Here is a 25,297-nt window from a genome sequence, read left to right as displayed (position 1 = left end):
CCGTGTCTGGAGCCCCCCAAGATGAGCTGCCGACCTCCAACGCTCAAGCGGAGCGCGGAAAAACCGAGCCCCGAGAAAGAAAGGTGCCCGGCACCTTTAAGCTGTTTGCGAGCTCACGTGACTCCATGAGTGCCGAGCCCCGGCGGTCACGTGACGGCGCGCGCGCCCCACGCTGGGAGAGCCGGCCTGCGCGGCGCGCGCGCCCCCCGCGCCGCCTACCCCCCCTCCCCGCCCACCCCACCCCGCCCGCCCCCGGTGGGAGGGTGTCGAGCGGCGCAGCGCAGCGATCGGCTCCGGGCCCTCCGCGCGCGTGCGCAGCGAACAGCTGTCACCCCGTGCGGAACAAGTCTTCCAAATTTCCCCAAATCGCCCTGGGCGGGAGGGCGGCCGTCTTCCTTCACGTCCGGGTCGTGACCCCGCCTCCACCGAGCCTCAGGTAACCGCTTTTCCCGGAGTCCGGGATGGGGAGGGGGGGCGGATGAGGTTCTGAGGGGAAAGGGCCCAGGCGGTCTTCCCGGCGCTGCCCCCCCACCCCCCTCCGCGCGGGGCGGCGTGGGGCGCGGGCGCCCGCGGGGAGCGGAGGTGCCGGGCACCGGCGCCCCGCCTGCGCCCGCTGCGCCTGTCAGGCTGTGGAGGGGGGCGGGCGGCCATGGTAGCGGGGGTGGGAAGCGGTGACAGCCCGCTCCGGCGGTTTCGGGGTTAGGTCTCCCCGCGCCTCGTCCTCCCGCGGCCGGAGTCGGGGGTCGCGTTCCTCGGGACGGACCCCGCTCCGCGCCCCGCCGGCTCCGCCCAGCGCTCCGGGCAGGCCCGGCCTGGCGCGCTCCCTCGGGCCCGCCTGTCCCCGAGACGGTCGGGACCCCGCGGGCCGGCGGTGGGGGCTCCTACCCAGAGCCCCCGGCGCACGGAGTTCCAGTGCGCTCCCAAGCCCTCGGCGGCCTGGCCGCGGGGTTTTCCTGTCCTCCTGCCTGGGGCCGTTGCTTCTGCCGTGCCCCGGGCAGACGCGATGAGGGGTAGACCTTGGGTGCTTACTCAGTGCGACCTGGATCGGGGCGCGTGGACGCCCCAGCCACAGGACGTGGCGTGGGGTGGGACTGGAACGTGGGCAGGCCGGGTTTCTGGGCTGCAACTTGGGATCTTGTTCCAAGTTCAGCCAGCTGGGTGCTTTCCTGGTGGGGTGGGAGCCAGGCCCCCCCCCTCCGCTCCCCCCCTCCCCGCCTTTAGTGGCGCCCCGGTAGTCTGCCCTGGCGGGGCTGCGTTGCGGGCCATTCTCGGGAGGGGCTCTTCCTTCCGGAGCACACCGAGCTAACTTTTCTTTTGCACTTGATCAACTGACCTACCTGCGGTGATTTATCAAGCAGTGCTTTTGCTGTTGTTGTTGTTTTGGTTTTTTAAGGCGTGGGTTAGAATTCGTAGGTTTACTCACTATTATCAAGGAGAAAGCTTCTGATAGACTTGGTCTATTACGGGTTGCGCTAACTTTCATCTACTTGAGCTTGAATGTGTGTGTGTGTGTGTGTGTGTGTGTGTGTGTGTGTGTGTATGTGTATGCACACACACATAAACTTGGCTTTACCGTTTCTATGGCTACGGTTTCTGATATTCTAATTTCGAAGTGTTGTGGTTAAAAAGTAGTGACTCTTTTTTCCTTGCTCTGTAACCTGCCGGTCGTGTGTGTGTGTGTGTGGGGGGGGGGGGAGGAGTGGAGGCTTGAACTCTGGGCCTGGGCGCTGTCCCTCAGCTCTTCAGCTCAAGGCGAGCGCTCTACCACTTGAGCCACAGCGCCATGTCCGGTTTTCTGGTGGTTTATTGGAGAGTCTCATGGACTTGACTGCCCAGGCTGGCTTTGAACCGCGATCCTCAGATCTCAGCCTCCTGAGTAGCTAGGATTACAGGCGTGACCCACCGTCGCCATGGTTTTAATTTTTAAAAGTTCACCTTTACTATGTTGCCGGCAGTCCATTGTTTGCCATCTGCATGGAACATTTCCCATCTCTTACATTGGTGTCAGAACCCCCTGTGTTTTGTTTTGGAGCAGTTTACACAGTTTGGATTTTTAGTTAGGCGAAGTTTGCACATACTCTTTACAACACCCATAAATTTGATAATTCAATATAAAATTTGCATCAGAGGCGTAAAAAATATACATTTTAAGGGTTGAGATTGTGCCCAGTGGTAGGTGGTATTTAGTCTGAGACGTCTGGGTTCAATCCCTACCCTTCCCCCAATAAAGTAGGATAAATGTTTTAAATATTGCACAAATACATTTTTTAAAAAATTAGAAGTGGGACAGGAATGGAAGGAAAACTCTTGGATTTAAATTTTAATGCACTGATGAAAATATGGTAAATTGAATTCTCTTTCCAGACTTGTCCACGGTAGGGTAGATTGGGTACTGGAGGGGTATTGGACACTGGTGGGGTAAAGTCTGTGTTCTTTCCCTGCCTGTTGCTTTTGTAAATGCCTGCAATGGCTTTTCTCTTGCGATCAGGACGCTGGAGTCTTGAGAACAATAACTTGTTGTTATTGCCTGTTCATTATCTGAGCAAAGTAACTAAATCTGGGGTGCTCAAAATTTCTTTCCCTCTTTCTTAAAACAACAACAACAAAAAACCAGTTTTACTGAGAAAAACTCACCTCTTTAAAATGTATGGGCTGGTGGCCCATACCTTACTTAAACTTCAGCTCTCTGAAGATTAAGTCTGGAGGATCACAAGGTCAAGGCCTTCCCCATATGCTAAATGTCAGACTTTGTCTTGAGAAAAAGAAAAAGAAAAAGAAAAAGTATAATACAATGGCTTTAAGTGTATACTGTAACTATATAAGAAGTCTAATTGCCATCATCAATTCTAGAATCTTTTAAAAAATAATATTAAAATTATTAAGTGGTTGTATAAAAGGGTTACAATTCTGTAAGTCAGGTTATGAATACAATGCTTCTTGATAAATGTTACCTCTACTATCATTCTCCCATATTTTCTCCCCCATATCCCTACCCTCTAGCTAATACTTCATTTTTTAACCTAATATACATTGTAGAATCTTTAAAAAACAACAACAAAATCTCACCCTCTGTTCTCATCAGATTTTGTCAATTCCTCTACTTCAGTCCTCAGAAACCACAAAAATGTTGTCTCAAAGATTTGCCAGTTGTAACATTTCACTATGAATGGAGTTGTACATTAATTAGGTGGTCTTTTGTGACCTGGTTCTTTCACATAGCTTAATGTTTTTAATGTTCACCTATGTTACAGCCTTTGTATGGCAGAATAATATTTCACTGTATGCAGATAACATTAGGTGGGTTGGTTTCACTTTTTTGGCTATTGTAAGTAATGCTATTGTGGACATTTGTCATTTTAAAACTACTTTTGTATGGACACAAGTCCTTCTTTCTTTCTCCCCCTCCTCTTTTTTTTTTTTTTTTTTAAATTGGGTCTTGAACTTAGAGCCTGGGTCTTGCACTGCACTCTGTTACTTGAACACAGCTCTATTTCCAGCTTTTTTTTTTTTTTTTTTTGGTAGTTAATTGCAGCTAAGATCACTGACTTTTCTGCCATGGCTGCCTTAAACCATGATCCTAAAATCTCAGTTTACTGAGTAGCTAGGATTATAGGCCTGAGCCACTAGTGCATACTTTTGGACAATTTTTTTTTTAACTCTTAAGTATACTTAAGTTAGTAGTAGGTTTGCTGGGTGAGTCATCATCTTTTGAATGAATGAATAAGCTAGGAAATATTGTTGATCTTGGGGGATACACTTCTGACGCCCTGGAGGGGCCTGTTGACCTTTCTCTACTACCAAGCCTATTTCCTTGGAGATTAGAAATTTCTGTGGGGACATGGTCCAATGGCAAGTGTGTTTTTTTCCTTGGGTGTCATTATCATCCTTTCCTGTTAGCAGCTGTTCTTTATTTTTTAATTAATTAATTAATTTATTTTTCCGGTTGTGGGGCTTGAACTCTGGGCCTGGGCGCTAATCCCTCAGCTCTTCAGCTCAAGAGCACTCTACCACTTGAGCTACAGCGCCACTTCCGGTTTTCTAGTGATTTATTGGAGATAGGAGTCTCACTGTCTTCCCTGCCCAGGCTGGCTTTGAATTGCGATCCTCAGATCTCAGCCTCCTGAGTAGCTAGGATTACAGGCTCGAGCTACCGGCGCCCAGCTAAGCGGCTGTTCTTTATATTGATCTTGGCTCTTCCCTGGGTACTGGAATATTTATTATATACTTATTGGGGACATAACAAGTGCATTCCATATAATCTTTTAAGTTCAGGGTCCAATACAGATCTCTCAATCTTTCATTGTATGTTTCTATCCTTTCTAAAATAGAGGGGCTTGTGGGCCCTAAGATAGAAATATGAACTGTTAGCTTATTTTTGTTAACCCTTTCCCCCCCCCCAAAAAAAAAAGACTTGCTATACCTTCTCTCTCTGACCTTTGGGAATTACTTACAGTTTGAAAAGATACTGTCCTTCCCACTTTCCACTTACTGAGCCTAATCCTTTTACCCAAGAAGTCAGAATAATCCCTATAAGAAGTCTGTCCTCTTCTTTCTCCTTCAAGGTAGTTAGCTGAGTATTAACTCTTAGCCCCACCTTGCTGTAAGGTTTCATCAGTTCCCACTTTGTCTTGTCTCCACACTTCCCTGGATGGGCTTGTGTCCTGCCCTCGCCTCTGTGTAGGACTACTCCTCTGACCTACACTTCCCCTGTCTGGTCAGTTAGTCCCACCTCCTCTTTCAGAAAACTTCAGTTCGCTTCTTCATTTTAGTGTTCTGCTAACCCTGAACACTTGTTATAGCAGCAGTCTGTAATTTTCCTTGTCTTGGAACACTCTTGCAGCTACTTGTTTATCACTCATTCCTCCCTACACCTATGAAGTCAGAGAACGGGCTACACAAAAATAATGACAGTTCCTGTGTGTGTGTCAGCGATAGTCAAGCCTGGGCTGTGAGTTTAACCTAGGGCCATGGGGGTGGAGGCAGAGGAATAGCTGTGCATGGTAACTCAGATCTTTAGTCCTACCTGCGTAGGTCAGAGTGGTTGCAATTTGGGGCTAGGCAAGGCAAAAAAAGTTTGTGAGAGTCCATCTCCACAAATGACTAGGTGCTGTGGTGGTGAGCATATGTCATCCTGTTAATGTGGAAGCACAAATTAGGATCATAGTTAAGTTGGTTTGGGCATAAAGTGAGACCTTATTTCAGAAATAACCAACACAAAAAAGAGCACTTGCTGGGCAAGTACTGATAAAACAAAAAATTGACATCAGATAGTGATTTTTGGCTCATGGAATTATGGATAATTTCCTTTGTGCTTATATTTGTTTTCTACTATGAGTACTGCCCTTGTGAGCTAGGAAAAGTTAATGAAGTCCATGTTTGTTAGACAATCTGGAAAACAGGAAAAGATGGACAACTCTTCTAACCCCCCAGTTTTCATTTTGATTAATTTTCTAAGGGTTTTTTTTTGGTGGGGGGGAGGTGGTGGGGAGCTGGTTCTGGAGCTTGAACTTAGGACCTGGGGTCAGTCCCTGAGCTTTTTTCAAGGCTATTATTCTACCATTTGAGCCACAGCTCTACTTCATTTTTTGTTGTTAATTGGAGATAAGGGTCTCTTGGACTTTCCTGTCCTACCTGGCTTTGAACTGTGATACTCAGATCTTAGTCACCTGAGTAGCTAGGATTACAGGTGTGAGCCACTGGACCCTGGCTACAGTTTGTTTCTCTCTCTCTCTCTCTCTCTCTCTCTCTCTCTCTCTCTCTCTCTCTCTCTCTCTCCTCTCTCTTTCTCTCTCTCTTTGTCTCCCTCTCCATCTCTTACTTTCTTTCTTTCTTTCTTTCTTTCTTTCTTTCTTTCTTTCTTTCTTTCTTTCTTTCTTTCTTTCTTTCTTACCTTCCTTCCTTCCTTTCTTTCTTTCTTTTCCTTCCTTCCTTCCTTCCTTCATTCTTTCTTTCTCTTTGTTTCCTTTCTGTTGGGCATGGGGCTTGAACTCTGGGCCTGGGTGCTGTCCCTGTTATTTTCAGCTCAAGGCTAGCATTCTACCACTTGAGTTACACCACCACTTCTGGTTTTCTGGTGGTTTTTATTGGAGATAAACGTCTCATGGACTTTCCTCCCTGGGCTGGCTTTGAGCCTCAATCCCCAGATCTCATCCTCCTGAGTAGCTCTGATTACAGGTGTGAGCCACCGGCACCCGGCTTTAAAGTTTCTTTTTAAAAAAATTTGTTTTGATAACCTAAGTGAGATTCTAATATACCTGAAGTGTCAAGCTTTTATTTTAATAATTCTTATGTCAGACTTTGAGAGTCTGATGAGGATACATGTAGTTAATTACCTGATGTTGAGATTATGCTGATTCTTAGTGAACAGACTATTAGAATGTGAGAACTAAGCGGGTGATAATTTCTTTTTTTTCCTCTGAGAAGTACCGTGATTAATATCTTTGTATGTTTTACGGTAGAGATTTCTCTTGAGTAATTTCTCTTTATTTGCTCTTTGTTTTATTTATTTTTATTTTTTCTGGGTGGTTTATTCCTCATAGTGGTGGATACATTTCTTCAGTAGAGCAGTACCCTACATTTAGATTGTATTCAGTGCTCTGTAATGTATTAGGTATGGAAGAGATAGTCGAGCCCCCAAATAAGCAAACCACATCCCCACAATTTCATGGAGAATTATTTTATTAAAAGTGTTGAATATTTCGTTATGCCGTTGTACTATATTTTCAGACACATAGTGACTTTAGCCACTATTTATTTATTTATTGGGTCTGGTCGTGGGTCCTGAACTCTGGGCCTGGGCACTGTCCCTCAGCTCTTTAGCTCAAGGCTAGCGCTCTACCACTTGAGCCACAGCGCCACTTCCAGCTTTTTTCTTTTTGCTTATGTGGTGCTGAGGAATCAAACCCAGGGCCTCAGGCATGCAAGGCAAGTGCTCTACCACTGAGCCACCTTCCCAGCCACTTTAGCCACAATTTATGATGGGCCACCGGACAGTCTGAGAATTCATTCTAGGTTTTTTTGGGCTTGCATTTATATGTTACCTGTGTGCAAGGAGCAGGATGTGTCATCCAAACACTTTTGTTAATTATTTCTTTTTCTCTCTCTTTATACTCCCTTTAATACCTCTATGTCATTCCAGCTGTTAATTTGACATCTGTTTGTTAAAACTATAGAAAACTGAGCTCTGATGGTGGGCTTGAGGATGTATTTCTGTGGGCACTACATTGTACATTTGAGGGCTTGCCTCGAATATACAGTGCCCCTGAGTTCCTCCCCAGCACCACAAAAAAACAACAGCAATAATAATAAACATATTTTTCCTCTCTGCTTCTTTGGGATTTTTTTTTCCCTTTCCTTTAAAAATTAGTGTACATTGGTTACCTGGGATGGCCTGACCACTTCATGTACACAAGGTATTCCATTTCTTTCAGTCTCACCCTCCTATTACTTTCCCCTTCCCCTCTTTCTTAAGGTAATTTCAGTGGGTTTCATCGTTCTGTTTTCATACGTACAAATCATTTACCATATTCATGTTCATTAGCCCAACTCTGGCCACCTACCCCTCACCCCCAACAGAGTGCTCTGGGATTTCTCAGGAATCCTGTCACATTTCATGGTCCTCTCTGGCTGCCTGCGTTATTACACATGCGCCCGCAGCTCCTACATCGTCACCAAACCTTACCAACGGCTTCTGCACCTTCCCTGCAGTCCTCTAAACAGTCCAGCTGCCCTGTTTTTTCCTTCTCTACAGCCGAGCTTTAAAAATGCAAATTGCTCATTCTCATTGACCTTAGAGCATTAAAATTCCTGCAATCTCTTTACCTGTGTGTGTGGGGTGGGGGTGGGGCGGGGTAGGGATTACTCTACCCAGACCTCTCAAGCCTTACCTAGGAGAATGCTACATTCTTTCCTCTTTCTGTTTCATTTCCCCAGACCTCTTGTAGGTGCTTCTGAAGGTGCTTTTTCCTGCCTGCCTGGCATTGCCCTCATTTCCATACATCTTTTCAGTATAGTTTCCCCAGGCGAAAACCTCTCCCCTCAGGATAATATATTTTAGTTCTCTATATACTTCTCCATAATACTTAGCACAATTTATAGTCACACTTATGGGACAATTAGATTTTCTGAGACTTCTGCAAGCGCAGGCACCAAGTTATTTTTATTTCCTTATTTCACACTGGCATAAATGTTGCCTCTGTAGCTCTGAAGGGTAAGTATTTAATGAACATTTGTGGAAAAAATTAGTGATTTTTATACATATGAAAAAATTTAAACTGTAAAAGTAGGACATATATTAGGAAATATACATCATGACACAGTGTGTGTGGGTATACACACAAAACTGAAATGAAAAATCTCCCAAAACAATACCTACCACTTGGGTTATACTCACATATTTTTATTTCGTTCTGTATCACATAGAAACCCATTGATATAACCTGCCCGTTTAGGTGAGACTGCAGCATTAACAACATATCTTTGATATAATACAAGGAAAAGGCCTCATTTTCTTTCTTTCTTTCTTTTTTTTTCTTTTCTTTTTTTGTTGGTCATGGGGTCTGAACTCTGGGCCTGGACATTTGTTCCTCAGTCTTCTAGCACTCTACCACTTGAGCCACAGTGCCACCTTTTTCTGCTCATGTGGTGCTGAGGAATTGAATCCAGGGCCTTGTGCGTGCAAGGCAAACTCTACCACTGAGCCACCTTCCCAGACCAAGGCCTCATTTTCATCAGAACATATGATTGAACTTTCATTGCAAAGCAAATTTCATTTCAAATCAACTTTTATTTCAAGTCAGCTTTCACTGCTGTTTTCTTAGTTCTGTCTGATGGGAAGTACAGTACAAGAAGAGCTTTAAATAGCATACCCACTTCCCCTCTCTAAAGAATGTTACTGATGTCTGATGTTGTCTCTGGTAGTCCCCCAAGGTTTGATGAGGAATGTGTAAGCATGCCTCTAAAACTTATTTATATTTTCATTAGGAATGTTTTTAATTCATGGATTAATTTAGAGATCTCAATTCTTTATACTGAATTTTCATGGTCAAAAATATGGTGCATCTTTCCATTTAGATATTTAAGTCCTAATGATATATATATATATTTTTTTTTTTGTTGGTTTTTTTTTTTTTGGTCAGTCTTGGGGCTTGAACTCTAGGCCTGGGTGCTGTCCCTGAGCTCTTCACCCCAAAGCTAGTGCTCTACCACTTGAGCCATAGTGCCACTTCCAGCCTTTTCTTTTCTTTTCTTTTCTTTTTTTTTTTGCCAGTCATGGTGCCTGAACTCTGGGCCTGGGCTTTGTCCCTCAGCTTTTCAGCTCAAGGCTAGTGGTCTACTACTTGAGCCACAGCACCACTTCCATCTTTTTCTGCTTGTGTGGTGCTGAGGAATCGAACCCAGGGCCTCATGCATTTGAGGCAAGCACTCTATTGCTGATCCACCTTCCCAGCCCCATGACAGCTATTTTAAAGTTAACCTTTTCACAAATCTTACACATTAAAAAAATTATTCTATTATTTGTTTCTACTTTAACCTCAAATTTAGAAAAATTGCAGTTGCGGTATAAAGGACTTTCTTTGGAAAATTGAGAGCAAGTTGCCTGTTACTTCTCAGTAACTCAATATGTATTTCCTTTTCTGGGGGGGAGAGTATGATGACAGAATAGCCATCAAAACCAGGAAATTAGTATTTATCTACATCATTGTCATCTACTTTTTAGACTTTTTACATTTTTTTGTTGTTGTTGGCTGTGGGCCTGAACTCTGGGTCTGGGCGCTCTGTCTTCAGCTCTTCAGTTCAAGGGCTAGCGCTCTACCATTTGAGCCACAGCACCACTTCTGGCTTTTTCTGCTTATGTGGTGCTGAGGAATTGAACCCAGGGCTTCATGCATGCTAGACGAACACTCTGCCACTGAGCCACCTTCCCAGTCCTACTTTTTTTTTTTTTTGGTCGGTAGTGGGCCTTGAACTCTGGGCCTGGGCGCTGTCCCTCAGCTCTTCAGCTCAAGGCGAGCGCTCTACCACTTGAGCTACAGCGCCACTTCCGGTTTTCTGGTGGTTTATTGGAGATAGGAGTCTCACAGTCTCTCCTGCCTGGGCTGGCTTTGAACCGCGATCCTCAGATCTCAGCCTCCTGAGTAGCTAGGATTACAGGCGTGAGCCACCAGCGCCCGGCCCCAGTCCTACTTTTTACATTTCACTATTCTTTTTTTTTTTGTCGGTCATGGGGCCTGAGCACTGTCCCTCAGCTCTTCAGCTCAAGGCTAGTGCCCTACTACTTGAGCCAAAGTGCCACTTCCAGCTTTCTCTGCTTATGTAGTGCTGAGGAATCGAACCCAGGGCCTCATGCATGTAAGGCAAGCACTCTACCACTGAGCCACCTTCCCAGCCCTTCACTATTCTTTGTTGTTGTTGTTGTTGTTGGTCATAGGGCTTGAACTCTGGGATTGGGCACTGTCTCTGAGCTCCTTAGCTCCTTAGCTCTACCACTTGAACCATAGTGCCACCTCTGGTGGTTAATTGGAGATTAGAAGAATCTCAGGGACATTTGTGCCAGGGCTGGCTTTGAACCGTGATCCTCAGATCTCAGCCTCCTGAGTAGCTAGGATTATTATTTTCAATGCTGCTACTGAGACTTGAACTGAGGCTCTGGGAGCTATTCCTTAGCTTTTCCACTCAAGGATGGAGGGAGGTCTAGCACTTGACACAGCTCTACTTCCTCCTTTTTGCTGGTTAATTGGAGGTAAGAGTCTCAAGGACATATCTGCCTGGGCTGGTTTTGTATTGTGACCTCAGATCGCAGCCCTGGAGTAAATGAGGATTACAAACATGAGCCACCAGAAAAAGATTCTGCCCAGACTGGCTTGGAAATGGGATTCTCAGATCTCAGACTCCTGAGTAGCTAGAATTACAGACATGAATCACTGGTGTCTAACCTCAAAACTGATTTGAGATTATTATAATTTTGATTTTCCTTCATCTTCATGGTCTTGATTTTCATGGTTTTGACAGGTTTGAATATTATAGGGCATTTGTGTTTATGTTCACTCTTAATTTTTGTGTTTGGCAGAGTATCACAGGGGCATTGCTCTGCTGTTTTTACTGCATCCTACCAGGGGCCACACTTCTTTCTGCGCCTTTACTGAAAGTGTTCTCTTTGATTATTGAAGATAGTCTTCTGTGCTATTCATTTGAGTTGTAGTCTGTTAATATTATTCTTTTTTTGTATGCTTTTTAATTGTAAAAATGCTGTACAGAGGGGTTACAGTTAAATGAGCAAGGTAATGAGTACATTTCCTATTGAGCATTGTTGCCTCCTCCTCTGTTTTCTCTCTACCATCCCTTCCCTCCCCCCTCCACAACTAACCCCCTTCTCCTCCCCTCCCCCCGCCAAGTTGTAAAGTTTGTTTTCAACATAGTGTTTTGTACATCTCCTGGTTACAGTGGGTCAACCTGTATCCTTATTTAAACATTTTGTTTTTTCCCTTCCCTTCCCTGAATTACAGAAGTATATATACGAGATGCAGGCACCGACATAAAATACAGTGAAAACGGTTATACTGTGGGGGAAGAACATACAAAGCAACAAAAAAATCACATGGTACATTATAAATATGTTAGAAACAATAGCAAGAAAGAAAAAAGATATTTGTGTCCCTATCTTGGAGTTCATTTTGCTTAACATCATCTTTCTGTTAATATTATTTATGTTGATGTTCATTGTTACGGGTTTGGTCCTCGGGAACCTGAGAAGCTGCTATCTTTTTTACCTGTCTCACCATTCCTTGAGTATACCTACACTATAGATATTTAAAAACGAAGATCTAGGTGTTATTGTCATTAAGTGTTACTCTAGAGTCCTGTCAGTGCGTAGTTAGAGAATTTGTGTATGTTCACATATATGTTGACATTTTTGGGTATGTATGTGCTTATCTATTTATATGTCCACATGCATACAAAGAAGCATATAATAAATGGATATACTATAATCAGCCCTTTTTTTTTTTGTTTGTTTGTTTTTGGGTCCGGTCGCAGGGCCTGAACTCTGGGGCTGAGCGCTGTCCTCAGCTCTTCAGCTCAAGGCTAGCGCTCTACCAGTGGAACCACAGCACTTCCAGTTTTTTTTCTTTTTGCTTATATGGTGCTGCAAGATCGAACCCAGGGCCTCATGCATGCAAGGCAAGCGCTCTACCACTGAGCCACCTTCCCAGCCCCTTCAGCCCATTTTTTTGTTCCTGGAATAACCCCTTAATAATAGTAATGATCTTAAAATGTTTTTGGCTTTTGCTTATTTTTATTGGGAAACAAAAGTAATGCATTGTACTTATTTGAAATTTGTCTTTAAGTGAAATTGGCTATTTAAAAGTTTTGGCTGAGCCGGGTGCCGGTGGCTCATGATTGTAATCCTAGCTACTCAGGAGGCTGAGATCTGAGGATCACGGTTCAAAGCCAGTCTGGGCAGGAAAATCTGTGACTCTTATCTCCAATAAACCACTAGAAAACTGGAAGTGGTGCTGTGGCTCAAGAGCTCTCCTTGAGCTGAAGAGCTGAGGGATAGAGCCCAAGCCCAGGACTGACAAAAAAATAAGTTTTTGCTGGAGCTGGGCGCCGGTGGCTCACACCTGTAAGCCTAGTTATTCATCAGTGCCCAGGCCCTGAGCTCAAGCCCCAGGACTAGCTAAAATAAATAAATAAAGTTTTGTTGCTTTTTTTTTTTTAAGTGGGGGCAAAGTGGGGGGTACACAGAGGGAGGGAGAGTGAACAAATGCATCATACTAATCAGTATACAGTATGTGGAAAATGAACTATCTAACTTGTGGGCAAGGAAGGGAGGGGAAACTGGAGGAAAGGGAAGGAAGGGTGAGATTGTCCAAAAAAAAATGTACTTGATACTTGGTTTATGAAATGGCAACTCCTCTGTAAAACAGAGGAGTTTAATAGTAACTAAAATTGTGCTAAAAAAGTTAAAGAGGGGCTGGGAAGGTGGCTCAGTGGTAGAGCGCTTGCCTTGCATGCATGAGGCCCTGGGTTCAATTCCTCAGCACCACATAAGCAAAAAGTAAAAGCTGGAAAGTGGTGCTATGGCTCAAGTGGTAGAGCACTAGCCTTGAGCTGAAGAGCTGAGGGACAGCGCCCAGGCCCAGAGTTCAGGCCCCACGACTGGACCCCCCCCCCAAAAAAAAAAAAAAAGTTAAAGATTAAAAAGAAGTTTTGTTGTTCATTTTAGGATTGTTAAGAAAGAATTTCTAGACATACCTTGTGTGTGTGTGTGTGTGTGTGTGTGTGTGCGCGCGCGTGTGTGCGTATGCGCACGTGCGTGCATGCGTGTGCACTGGTAATGGGTCTTGAATTCAAAGCCTGGCATTATCTCCTTAGCTTTTTTTCCTCAAGGCTAGTGCTCTGCCACTTGAGCCATAGCTCCATTTCTGACTTTTTGCTGGTTAATTAGGGCTAAGAGTTTCTCTAGTTTGTCTGCATGGACTGGCTTCAAACTGGATCTTCAGATCTCAGCCTCCTAAGTAGGTAGGATTACAAGCATGAGCCACTTGCTCTCAGCTTCTTTTTCTTTCTGTGATCTGGGCCAGTTTAAATAATATTGGATTTTTATTTTTCTCAAAATTGAGCAGATTTTTCCTGTGAAGCTGTCTTTGGTCCTGTAGTGCCTTTCCTTTCCCCTCCTTATCTCCTCCTTTCTCTTCTATATGTCTGTCCTCCCTTTCCCTGTTTTTTTGTCAGCTGGTGAACCCAGCAAATAAGTCAATTATGTTTGTGACTTGGATCTGGGAGATACTGAGCTTGTAGTTGGTTATTGCATACTTCCTGTCTGACCTTAGGAAAGTGATTTCCATTGATGAGCCTTAGTTTCATCATCTCTCAGGTGGGAATAACCACTACCTGCCTACCTCACAGAGAACTCAGAACAAAAATGAAGTAATATGCTTAACACACAGCAAAGAACAAAGCAAATGCAAGACTTTTTTTCCCCCAATGACTTGGGGTACATTGTAATTAATCAGTCGGAACATTTAAGCCTTTTACGAAGTTACCCTTTTAGGACTTTTTAGTTTTATTTATTTATTTTTGTCTGTCCTGCTGCTTGAATTCAGGGCCTTGGCACTGTTCCTGAGCTTCTTTTTGCTTAAGGCTAGCACTCTACCACTTGAGCTACAGTGCCACTTCTGGCTTTTTCTGTCTATGTGGTACTGAGGAATTGAAGCCAAGGCTTCATGCATGTTAAGCAAGCACTTTACTATTAAGCCACATTCCCAGCCAACAAGACTTTTTATTTTTAAAAATTTATTTTTATTTACAATTTTTTTGGTGGTTAACTTTAAACTTTAAATTTTCTGTTTTTAGTTTGTTTTTATTTTGTTGAGGCAAGGTCTCTCTATGTAGTTCAGACTAATCAGAGCACTTGATTTTCCTGACTTTACCTCCTAAGCATTGTGGTTACAGAGTGCCACCATGTCCAGGCAGTGCTGTTTTTATTTTTGTTTTTTGCTGGTAGTAGGGCTTGAACTCTGGGCTCAGTTCCTTAGCTCTTTTGCTTAGTGCTAGTGCTCTACCCCTTGAGCCCTAGCTCTACTTCTGGGCATTTTGGTTCTTTTTTTGGAGGGTGGGGGTAGTTAATTGGAAATAAGAGGTTTTTTTTTTTTTTTTGGGTCCAGTCGTGGGGCCTGAACTCTGGGCCTGTGTGCTGTCCCTCAGATCTTCAGCTCAAGGATAGTGCTCTACCACTTGAGCCACAGCGCCACTTCCGGCTTTTTTCTTTTTGCTTATGTGGTGCTGAGGAATTGAACCCAGGGCCTCATGCATGCAAGGCAAGCGCTCTACCACTAAGCCCAGAAATAAGAGTTTCATTGGAGTACTTTCCTGCCCAGCCTAAATTTGAACTTCTATCCTCAGATCTCAGTCTCCAGAAGTAGATAAAGATTATGGGAATGAACCACACATACCTGACCTTTTTACTTTTAGGTGCATTTTCATAAGATGATGACATTCAAAGAACTGTCAATGAGGATCACTGTTAGTTATTCTTTTAGAGGAGTTTGAACAGATGGCCAATCCAAATCTCCTGAAAATAGAAAAAAGAAGGAACAGAAGAAAAATTATAAATCAGCTAAACAAAATGTGTCTAGATAGTGACATTTTTGTGAATATTATTATTATTATTATTATTATTATTATTGCCAGTCCTTGAGCTTGAACTCAGGGCCTGGGCACTGTCCCTGAGCTTCTTTTGCTCAAGGCTAGCACTCTACCACTTGAGCCATAGCACCACTTCTGGCTTTTTCTGTGTATGTGGTACTGAGGGATTAAACCCAGGGCTTCATGCATGATAGGTGAGCACTCTATCACTGAGCCATATTCCCAGCCCCTGTGAATATTAATTTTTGGGATGGGGGCTTGAACTCAGAGCCTGGGTGCTGTCTCTCAACTTTTTTGCTTTTTATTTTTTATTTTATGCCAGTCTTTGGACTTAAAATCAGGGTCTGGGCACTGTCCCTGAGCTTTTTTGCTCAGTTGAAGAGATAAGACTCTCAAGATATTCCTGGCCTGTCTTTGAACTGAGATCCTCAGATCTCAGCCTCTTGAGGAGCTAGGATTACTGGTGGCATGATCCACTAGTGTTCAGTGCAGACACATTAAAAATATTAAAAAGTAAAGTAGTTGTATGAAAAGGTGTGTGTGTGTGTGTGTGTGTGTGTGTGTGTGTGTGTGTGTGTGTGTGTGTGTGTGTGTGTGTGTGTGTGTGTGTGTGTCTGGTCATAGGGCCTGAACTCTGGGCCTGGGCGTTGTCCCTTAGCTCTTCAGCTCAAGGCTAGCGCTCTACCACCTGAGCCATAGCGCCACTTCCAGCTTTTTTCTTTTTGCTTATGTAATGCTGAGGAATCGAACCCAGGACCTCATGTATGCAAGGCGAGCGCTCTACCACTGAGCCACCTTCCCAGCCCTGTATGAAAAGTTTTTTTTTTTTTTTTTTTTTTTTTTTTTTTTTTTGGGTCCGGTTGTGGGGCCTGAACTCTGGGCCTGGGCGCTGTCCCTCAGCTCTTCAGCTCAAGGCTAGCGCTCTACCACTTGAGCCACAGTGCCACTTCCGGCTTTTTGCTTATGTGGTGCTGAGGAATCGAACCCAGGGCCTCATGCATGCAAGGCAAGCACTCTACCACTGGGCCACCTTCCCAGCCCCTGTATGAAAAGTTTTAATTCAAAAAGTTGGACTTAGATCTTTTGGTCATTGTCATCTCTTCAATTGTTTTCTCCCTGCCTTTCCCAGTTACACACACACACGCATGCACATGCACATGTACACGCTCATGTTAGGCACCTGGTATCTTGGAATCATTTTGCCTTGTGCAGTTTTTTTTTTTTTTTTATGCCAGTCCTTAGGCTTGAATTCAGTGCATGGTTGTTGTCCCTGAGCTTTTGTGCTCAAGGCTAGTGCTCTACCACTTTGAGCCACAAATCCATTCTAGCTTTTTGTGCTGAGGAAAGAGGGAGAGGGAGGTAAGTTAATTGGAGATAAAAGTCTCTCATACTTTTCTGCCCATGCTGGCTTGGAACAGAATCCTCATATCTCAGCCTCCTGAGTAGCTAGGATAACAGGAATGAATGAGCCACCATCAGCCCAGTGATGTTTTGATGTTATTTCAAGAATGGAGAGACATTGGATCTAGGTTGATCTTACCAATCAGAGTCTTTTGACATGAGTGCTTGTTTCTTTTAACTCTGTAGATATTCTTTTGATCAGAGAAATTGCCCTACTGTGAATTCTTACCTTCTGATGGTGGTCTTTACTTATTTGGGGCAAGGTCAGAGGAATTGTAAAGAAATTGTTTTTTAGTAAATGAAACTAATGGAGAGGAGTATGCTAGAAGGAATGCATGCATGTGTGTGCTTTTTTTTTTTTTTTTTAATTGTATTTTATTTTATTTGAGAACATACTGTACAGGGGGGCTACAATTACATGGGCAGGATAATGCATACATTTCTTACCAAGCATTGCAGCCTCCTCCTTTGTTTACCCTTCACTTCCCTTCCCCGCCTCCCCCCTCCCCCCACCCAATTTTACCCCCCTCCCCTCACCCAATTATACCCCCCTCCCCCCACACACACCGAATGTGTGTGCTTTTTTTTTTGTTGTTGTTGTTGTTGGTCGTGGGGCCTGAACTCTGGGCCTGGGCGCTGTCCCTCAGCTCATCAGCTCAAGGCTGGTGCTCTACCATTTGAGCCACAGCACCATTTCCGGCCTTTTCTGCTTATATGGTGCTGAGGAATCAAACCCAGGGCCTCATGCATGCAAGGCAAGCACTGTACCTTTGAGCCCCCTTCCCAGTCCCATGTGTACTTTCTTAATACTTAATACAATGTTTAGTTTTGTTCTAGCTCCTGATTCTGACTTGCTTTGATTCTCATGTTACCTATCCTAGCCACCTTCATCTAGACCTTGCCTCAGATAACCCAAAAGTAAACCAACCAACCATATGCAAACAAAAAGAAAATAAAAACACCACAAATGAGAAACATTTGAAACAAAGGGACTGTATTCTTTTTTTTTTATTGTAAAGATACTATACAGAGGGTTACAGTTACATGAGTGAGGTAATGAGTACACTTCCTCTTGAACATTGTTACCCCCTCCATTGTTTTCCCCCTATCATCCCCTCCCTCCCTCCCTTCTCCGAGGTTCTTTTTTTTTTTTTTTTAATTGTGATTAAGTGATTACATAATTTCCCGAATTTCACAGTATTGTGGAATAATGATGCTCATTTAAAGTCACAAGTTCATTCTAACTTTCCTGGAGCAAATTGTCTATCACAGTCTGTAACATATAACGGTGTTCACATGTTATACACCATATATGTGATCAGCAGCATGGGGATATTTGGTAGTGGTTCAACCAGATGAGTGGGAGTTCTTTGTTTCTTAAGTCCTGTTAGTTTTGTCGTATCACCTAACATTTTGGATTTAGCATCCACTTATCAGGGAGACCATGTACCGTTTGTCTCTTCGTTCTTGGCTTACCTCGCTCAACATGATTCCTTCTAGCTCCATCCATTTCCCTGCAAATGTCATTATTTTGTCATTTCTAATGGCTGCATAATATTCCATTGTGTATAGATACCACAATTTTTGGATCCATTCATCTGTGGTGGGGCATCTGGGTTGTTGGGACTGTATTCTTTTTTTTTTTTTTTTTTTTGTCGGTCGTGGGGCTTGAACTCTGGGCCTGGGCGCTGTCCCTCAGCTCTTCAGCTCAAGGTGAGCGCTCTACCACTTGAGCTACAGCGCCACTTCCGGTTTTCTGGTGGTTTATTGGAGATAGGAGTCTCACGGTTTTTCCTGCCCGGGCTGGCTTTGAACCGCGATCCTCAGATCTCAGCCTCCTGAGTAGCTAGGATTACAGGCGTGAGCCACCAGCGCCTGGCTGGGACTGTATTCTTAAAGATGGCCCTGTAATTAAAGGAAAAGGCTGTAGAGATATTCCAGATTAAACACCACTAAAGAGATAGCTAGGGGCATGGTTCAGTTTTAAAGCACCAGTCTAGCAAGTGTGAGGTCCTGAGTTCAAACCCCAGAACCAATACCACCCACCACCAAAACAACCAAAAAGCCCTGTGGGATAGGTACTGTTGTTTCCATTAAAAAAAAAAAAAGAAAAATATTAGAGACAATATACAATTATTTTTTTTTTTTTGGGTCTGGTCCTGGGGCCTGAACTCTGGGCCTGGGCGCTGTCCCTCAGCTGTTCAGCTCAAGGCTAGCACTCTATCACTTGAGCCACAGCGCCACTTCTGGCTTTTTTTTTTTTTTTTTTTTTTTTTTTTTTTGCTTATGTGGTGCTGAGGAATCGAACCCAGGGCCTCAGGCATGCAAGGCAAGCGCTCTACCACTGAGCCACCTTCCCAGTCCCACAATTTTTTTTTTTCTTTTGGGGTCCGGTCGTGGGCCTGAACTCTGGGCTTGGGCGCTGTCCTTCAGCTCTTCAGCTCAAGGCTAGCACTCTACCACTTGAGCCACAGCGCCACTTCCGGCTTTTTTCTTTTTGCTTATGTGGTGCTAAGGAATCGAACCCAGGGCCTCAGGCATGCAAGTGCTCTACACTGAGCCACCTTCCCAGCCCCCCAGCCCCACAATTCTTGATCATAGATTGAATTTTATTTTATTTTATTTGTCGGTTATGGGGCTTGAACTCTGGACTTGGGCGCTGTCCCTCAGCTCTTCAGCTCAAGGCTAGCACTCTACCACTTGAGCCATAGTTCTACTTCTGGTTTTCTGAGCAGTTTATTGGAGACAAGAGTCTCACAGACTTGACTGGCTCAGCTGGCTTTGAACTGCGATCCTCAGATCTTAGCCTCCTGAGTAGCTAGGATTATAGGCGTGAGCCACTGGTGCCCAGGTAGATTGAATTTTATACTAGGGGCTGGATATATTCAATTTTATACTATAGGGAAATGTGTTATAAAAATATTTAATCAAGTCAGGTGACAAAAATTGGAACACAGAAATTAAACATATGCATTCCGGGGCTGGGAAGGTGGCTCAGTGGTAGAGCGCTTGCCTTGCATGCATGAGGCCCTGGGTTCTATTCCTCAGCACCACATAAGCAAAAAGAAAAAAGCCGGAAGTGGCACTGTGGCTCAAGTGGTAGAGCGCTAGCCTTGAGCTGAAGAGCTGAAGGACAGCGCCCAGGCCCAGAGTTCAGGCCCCACGACCGGACCCCCTCCCCCCCCAAATACATATGCATTCTATGTTAAATATTCTAGATTTGAGCTGAACTCCAGAGGCTTATGTAACTCTTATCCTGGCTACTCAGGTGGCTGAGATCTGAGGATCACAGTTTGAAGAAAAAAAAAGTAAAAAGCTAGAAGTGGAACTATAGCTCAAAAGGTATAATGCTAGACTTGAGCAAAAAAGCTCAGGGTCAGTGCCCAGGCCCTCAGTTGATAACTGTTGTATTTATGAAAGAGAGTAATTTTTTTTTTAAGAGTAGATTTGTAAAAGGTATGGTATTTTCCACTTTTTTTGTAAATGGTTCAGAAAGAAAATTATATCGATATATAACAGTGGTGCAGAGCTTCTATAAATAAATGTAAGTATAGCTGGTTGCCAGTGGCTCATGCCTGTAATCCTAGCTACTCAGGAGGCTGAGATCTGAGGATCGCAGTTCAAAGCCAGCCCGGGTAGGAAAGATCGTGAGACTCCCATCTCCAATAAACCACCAGAAAATCGGAAGTGGTGCTGTAGCTCAAGGGGTAGAGCACTTGCCTTGAGCTGATGAGCTGAGGGACAGCTCCCTAGCCCAGAGTTCAAGCCCCCCAACCGACCAAAAAAAAAATAATTTAAGTATATATATGGGGGAGAAGAGGGGAACACAGCCCAACAGGTAAAATGTTATTAGATGAGTGTGGGTAATGCATTCAGCTTAAAAAATTTTTTGTAAGCAAAACTTATTTGTATTAGAGATATGAATTATAAAGAAATTAATAATAGACACATGCATTATTTTATTTCTACTTGCATTCACTTTCCTATCTTTGCGTAAAGTGTCTCGGCTAGAGCTCTGCATTGTTTCCTCCATAAACTCATACCTATTAAAAATAATATATATACTTTAGTTTTTATATTTGTTGAGTGAGAATTATGACACTTGAAGTATGAACCAGAATTCTTCTATATTTTTGTCAATCCTCTCACCATCTTTTCTTTCACTGTTGTAATTCTCATATCTTTTTTAATATTAAAAAAAAGAGTCAGAGCTGGGAAGGTGGCTCAGTGGTAGAGTGTTTGCCTTGCATGCATGAGGCCCTGGGTTTGATTCCTCAGCACCACATTAGCAGAAAAAGCTGGAAGTGGCGCTGTGGTTCAAGTGGTAGCTAGCCTTGCTTGAGCTGAAGAGCTGAGGGACAGCACCCAGGCCCAGAGTTTAGGCCCCATGACCGACAAAAAAAAAAAAAAAAAAGTCTATGGTTGATCCAGTGGGTTAAGTGGTAGAGTACCTGCTTAGCTAGCACGAAGCTCTGAGTTCAAATCCCAGAACTGCCAAAACAAAAAATGAGAAAAATCTCCTAATCTTTTCTGGGGCCTTCCTAAAGATTCAACTTAAATTTTGTATAGGCAATAATATTTTATTTATAATTCATTTATTTATAATTCATCTACTTATATAATACTGTAGTTAATTATCTGATAATGATTGAACCAGCACAAATTGTATTGGAAATATATACTGTTGACTTGTTAAGCATGTAATAAAGCTATGATTAGATATAACAGAAATGGCTTTCCAGCTTGTGTGTATGCCCAGGGGTCTTTTCAGAAAAATGAATAATATCTCTTAACTGACTGAGCAAGCAAGATGGTGGTCCAAAGCTTCCATAGTATGCCCGTTGAATAAATTATGCAATAACCGGCTGGCTAGTTTTTATTAATAAATTAGCTATAATTGGCTGGCTCAATTAGTTATTACACCTACCACTACAAAATGAATTTTGAGTCATTCAAATTAATTTCTTTAAAATTACATGAAGGACTGATTATTAAGAGAATTACTGGCAAAAATTAAGTAGATATGAATAGAACCTTCATTTTATTCACATCTGGTATTTGCATACCAGGTTTCTTTCCCAGATGCCATTGTTATTCCTCTCTATTTTATAATTGATTTGGTAATGATTCAATTATAGATAGTAGAAACTGCTTTGGTTAACTTAGTCAGTGGGATTTATATGGGACGTGATAGCCCCTCTCTCTGCTCCTAGTTTTGAATTCTCCTGACAGTGGCTGAACTAGCTCAGGTCAACTTCGTCTGTGGCATTGGCTGTTTGCACCTAACACCCTGTAGGTAGGAGATCTACAAGGGCTAATGTTCAGTTGATTCTCATTATTTGCTCTGAAATATGAGTCCTATAGGAAATACTTTCTTAGGGTCCCACCAGCCTGTCATCATAACATTTCCATCAGGTGACCAGATCTTGTATTGTGTTTGTTTACTTATTATATACTTGTTTTATTATGCCTGAATGAAGTGTATATACTATGTTTGTTTTTGTTTTACAAGCCATAACATAGCTTGTAACACTAGACAGCACTGCAGTGTAATATTTGAGGGTCTTTTTTTTTTTTTTTTTGCCAGTCCTGTGCTTGAATTCAGGGCCTGGGTGCTGTCCTTAAGCTTCTTTTGCTCAAGGCTAGCACTCTACCACTTCAGCCACAATGCCACTTCAGGTTTTTTTCTGTTTCTGTGGTACTGAGCAATCGAACCTAGCCATATCCCCAGCCCTGAGGGTCATTTTAAATGGCTAAATCACCAACAAGTAGCATAATTAATTAAAAGCTGAGTGCCAGTGGCTGACTCAGGAGGCTGACCATCACTCATTGAAACCAGTCTGGGCAGGGAAAAAAATGCAGGACTGGAAGTATGGCTCACGAGGGGGCGGAGGGCACCTGAGCACTTTGTCAGCCAAGCAAGCAAAGCTGAGCAAGTGCACAATCCTGATTTTAAATTCTGGTACCAGCAAAAACAACACCAAAAAACAAAACAGAAGACAAAAATGCTAAAAACAAAAGGCAGCCAGGCACCCTTGGCTTATGCCTGTAATCCTAGCTACCCAGGAGGCTGAGATCTGAGGATCATAGTTCAAAGCCAGCTCGGGCAGGAAAGTCCATGAGCCTCTTATCTCCAATTAACCACCTGAAAATGAAGTGGCACTGTGGCTCAAGTGGTAGAGCACTAGCTTTGAGCTGAAGAGCTCAGGGACAGTGCCCAAGCCCAGAATTCAAGCCCTAGGACTGCCAAAAAAAAAAAGACATTGAGTATATCATACGAAAGAATTGTTTTTAGTAAACAAGAAGGCCTCTTTGCAGGCATCCAAAGTTCATGCTTCTAATCCTAGCTACTCAGGAGGCTGAAATGTGAGGATTCCCCATTTGAAGGCCGCCAGAAGACAGTCCATGAGATTCTTATCTCCAATTAGCCACCAAAAAGCTGGAAATGGGGCTGGGAAGGTGGCTTAGTGGTAGAGTGCTTGCCTTGCATGCATGAGGCCGAAAAGCAGAAAAAGCTGGAAGTGGCACTATGGCTCAAGAGGTAGAGTGCTAGCCTTGAGCTGAAAAACTGAGGGACAACGCCCAGGCCCAGCGTTCAGGCCCCATGACTGACCTCCCCCCGAAAAAAAAAAGAAAAAAAAAAAAGCTGGAAATGGAGGTGTGGCTCAAGTGCTAGAGTGCCAGTCCTGAGTTGAAGTCCCAGTATCAGCGCGCACACACACACACACACACACACACACACTCTCTCTCTCTCTCTCTCTCTCTCTCTCTCTCTCTCTCTCTCTCTCTCTCTCTCTCTCTCTCTTCTTTGACCTCCAGTTTTCATTATTTTGTGTCTACCTTTGACTGATGATGCAACTGCCCAAAGTACAGATTTGGAAGTTAGGAATAAATTTTAGTATGTTGATGAATTCACAGACACAGACTAGGAATACTGAAGACTTATTACGTGGATGTAAGTGGGAATGGGGAGAGCATTGGTCATTGTCAGACAGAAGGGATTGCCAGGCAAGTCTTTGTAATGGTACACATGTTAAATATACGTTAACAGATGGGTTTTGCCAGGTAGCTGAGAATGAGGGAAAAAACCTAACAAAAGTAGCACAGTAGTTATGACTATGGAGGCTACAGATTATCTGAGATTAGGTGCATATTTCATCTTCAGCTCTTACTAAGATTGTGTGCAAAACATTTTCTATCATTAGCTAAATAAGAGATGTCACAGGTCAATTTTTTAGTAAAGTTATAAGATTACATAAGAGCAAGTACATTAGTGCACTTAGGTGTCTCACAGGAAGTACTCATAGTGGTACACATGTGACAGATATCTATATACAGCACAGCAGTGGGGGGTGGAAGTGAAGGCGGGGCAGGGAGAATGGCTTAGCATTCTTGGGAATGTTGAGTGGTTTAGAATTAAGCGATCTATTGGGCCAAAAGGGTCTTTGAGGCTGGGTGAAAAGCAGGATCTAGAACGTGGCAAGACTAGAATTATATTAAGCTATTTTAAAGGATTTATAAAGAGGATGAGATAAGCATGGTGGTACACACCTTTAATCCTTTGGAAGTACACACTTTTGCTCTTCAGAGTTTGAGGTTGGGTGAGATTGAGGCCAGACTGGGCTAGATTAGTCCTATTCCAAAATTTAGGATCAATACTTGATTTAGGCTAGTAACTGTTGGCATGGAGACCAAAGAACAGTATGAACAGTTGAAGGAAGGAAGTTGAAGAGACAACAGTGGTCTATACTTAGGAGTAGGAGGAAAATGGAGTGGAGCTCAGGTGGAGCTCAGGATGACCTCTGCATTCTGATGTGAAACATAGAGGGTGGAGGACATCTTGCTCTGTTGGAGATCTGCTTACTTCTCAGTTCCCTCTACCCCGATCCTGTTAAAGGGTTAGCTTAAAGTTTTCTGAAAGTGTTCTTGGTGCTCTGTGCTGCCCTTCTACTGACACCTACTCGTTGGTATGATAACCACTTGCATACTTTTATACTTAAGCACTCATTAGCTCTTTGTGGATTCATTATTTTAGGGGAACCGGGTTTTAAACTGGGATGGAGAAGCAGATTTTGGAGGAAGTTTCAAATTCTGTATTGTCTTTGCAGAACTGTTAACAAAGGCTGTGCCCAGTAGGTCCTTGGGTTTACTGGGACTGAATTTAGGGGAGAGGTCTATGTATTTCCTTCCTTCCTTCCTTCCTTCCTTCCTTCCTTCCTTCCTTCCTTCCTTCCTTCCTTCCTTCCTTTCTTCCTTCCTTTTCCTTCCCCTCCCTCCCTCCCTCCCTCCCTCCCTCCCTCCCTCCCTTCCTTCCTTCCTTCCTTCCTTCCTTCCTTCCCCAGTCCTGGAGTTTGGACTCAAGGCCTGGGCACTGTCCTTGAGCTTCTTTGCTCAAGGCTAGCACTGTACCACTTGAGCCACAGCGCCACTTTTTTTTTTTTTTTGGTCGGTCGTGGGGCTTGAACTCTGGGCCTGGGTGCTGTCCCTCAGCTCTTCAGCTCAAGGTGAGTGCTCTACCACTTGAGCCACAGCGCTACTTCTGGTTTTCTGGTGGTTTATTGGAGAAAAGAGTCTCACGAACTTCCATGCTTGGTCTGGCTTTGAACCGTGTTCCTCAGATCTCAGCCTCCTGAGTAGCTAGGATTACAGGCGTGAGCCACTGGTGCCTGGCCAGCGCCACTTTTAGCTTTTTCTGTGAATGTGGTACTGGGGAAATGAAGCCAGGGTTTCATGTGTTCTAGGTAAGCAC

General features: G+C 43.7%; 1 protein-coding gene across 2 annotated transcripts in view; it reads left to right on the top strand.

Moving 5' to 3' along the window:
• Positions 1-259: 259 nt before the first annotated feature.
• The window catches only part of Kdm4c (lysine demethylase 4C), a 315,679-nt gene continuing 290,641 nt past the window's right edge, over positions 260-25,297 (top strand). Inside the window, exon 1 of one of the 2 annotated variants that reach the window (XM_070033227.1) lies at positions 260-436. The gene's annotated coding sequence lies outside the window, so the exon portion shown is untranslated. The remainder of the gene's footprint in view (positions 437-25,297) is intronic. The other variant, XM_070033229.1, reaches the window with a different exon arrangement.

Source organism: Dipodomys merriami, unplaced genomic scaffold (assembly GCF_024711535.1).
Source record: "Dipodomys merriami isolate MVZ:Mamm:240054 unplaced genomic scaffold, mDipMer1.0.p SCAF_22, whole genome shotgun sequence".
In the NCBI taxonomy this organism is placed as follows: Eukaryota; Metazoa; Chordata; class Mammalia; order Rodentia; family Heteromyidae; genus Dipodomys; species Dipodomys merriami.
The sequence above is the reverse complement of the archived record's forward strand: the minus strand, read 5'-3'. Positions and strand labels throughout refer to the sequence as shown.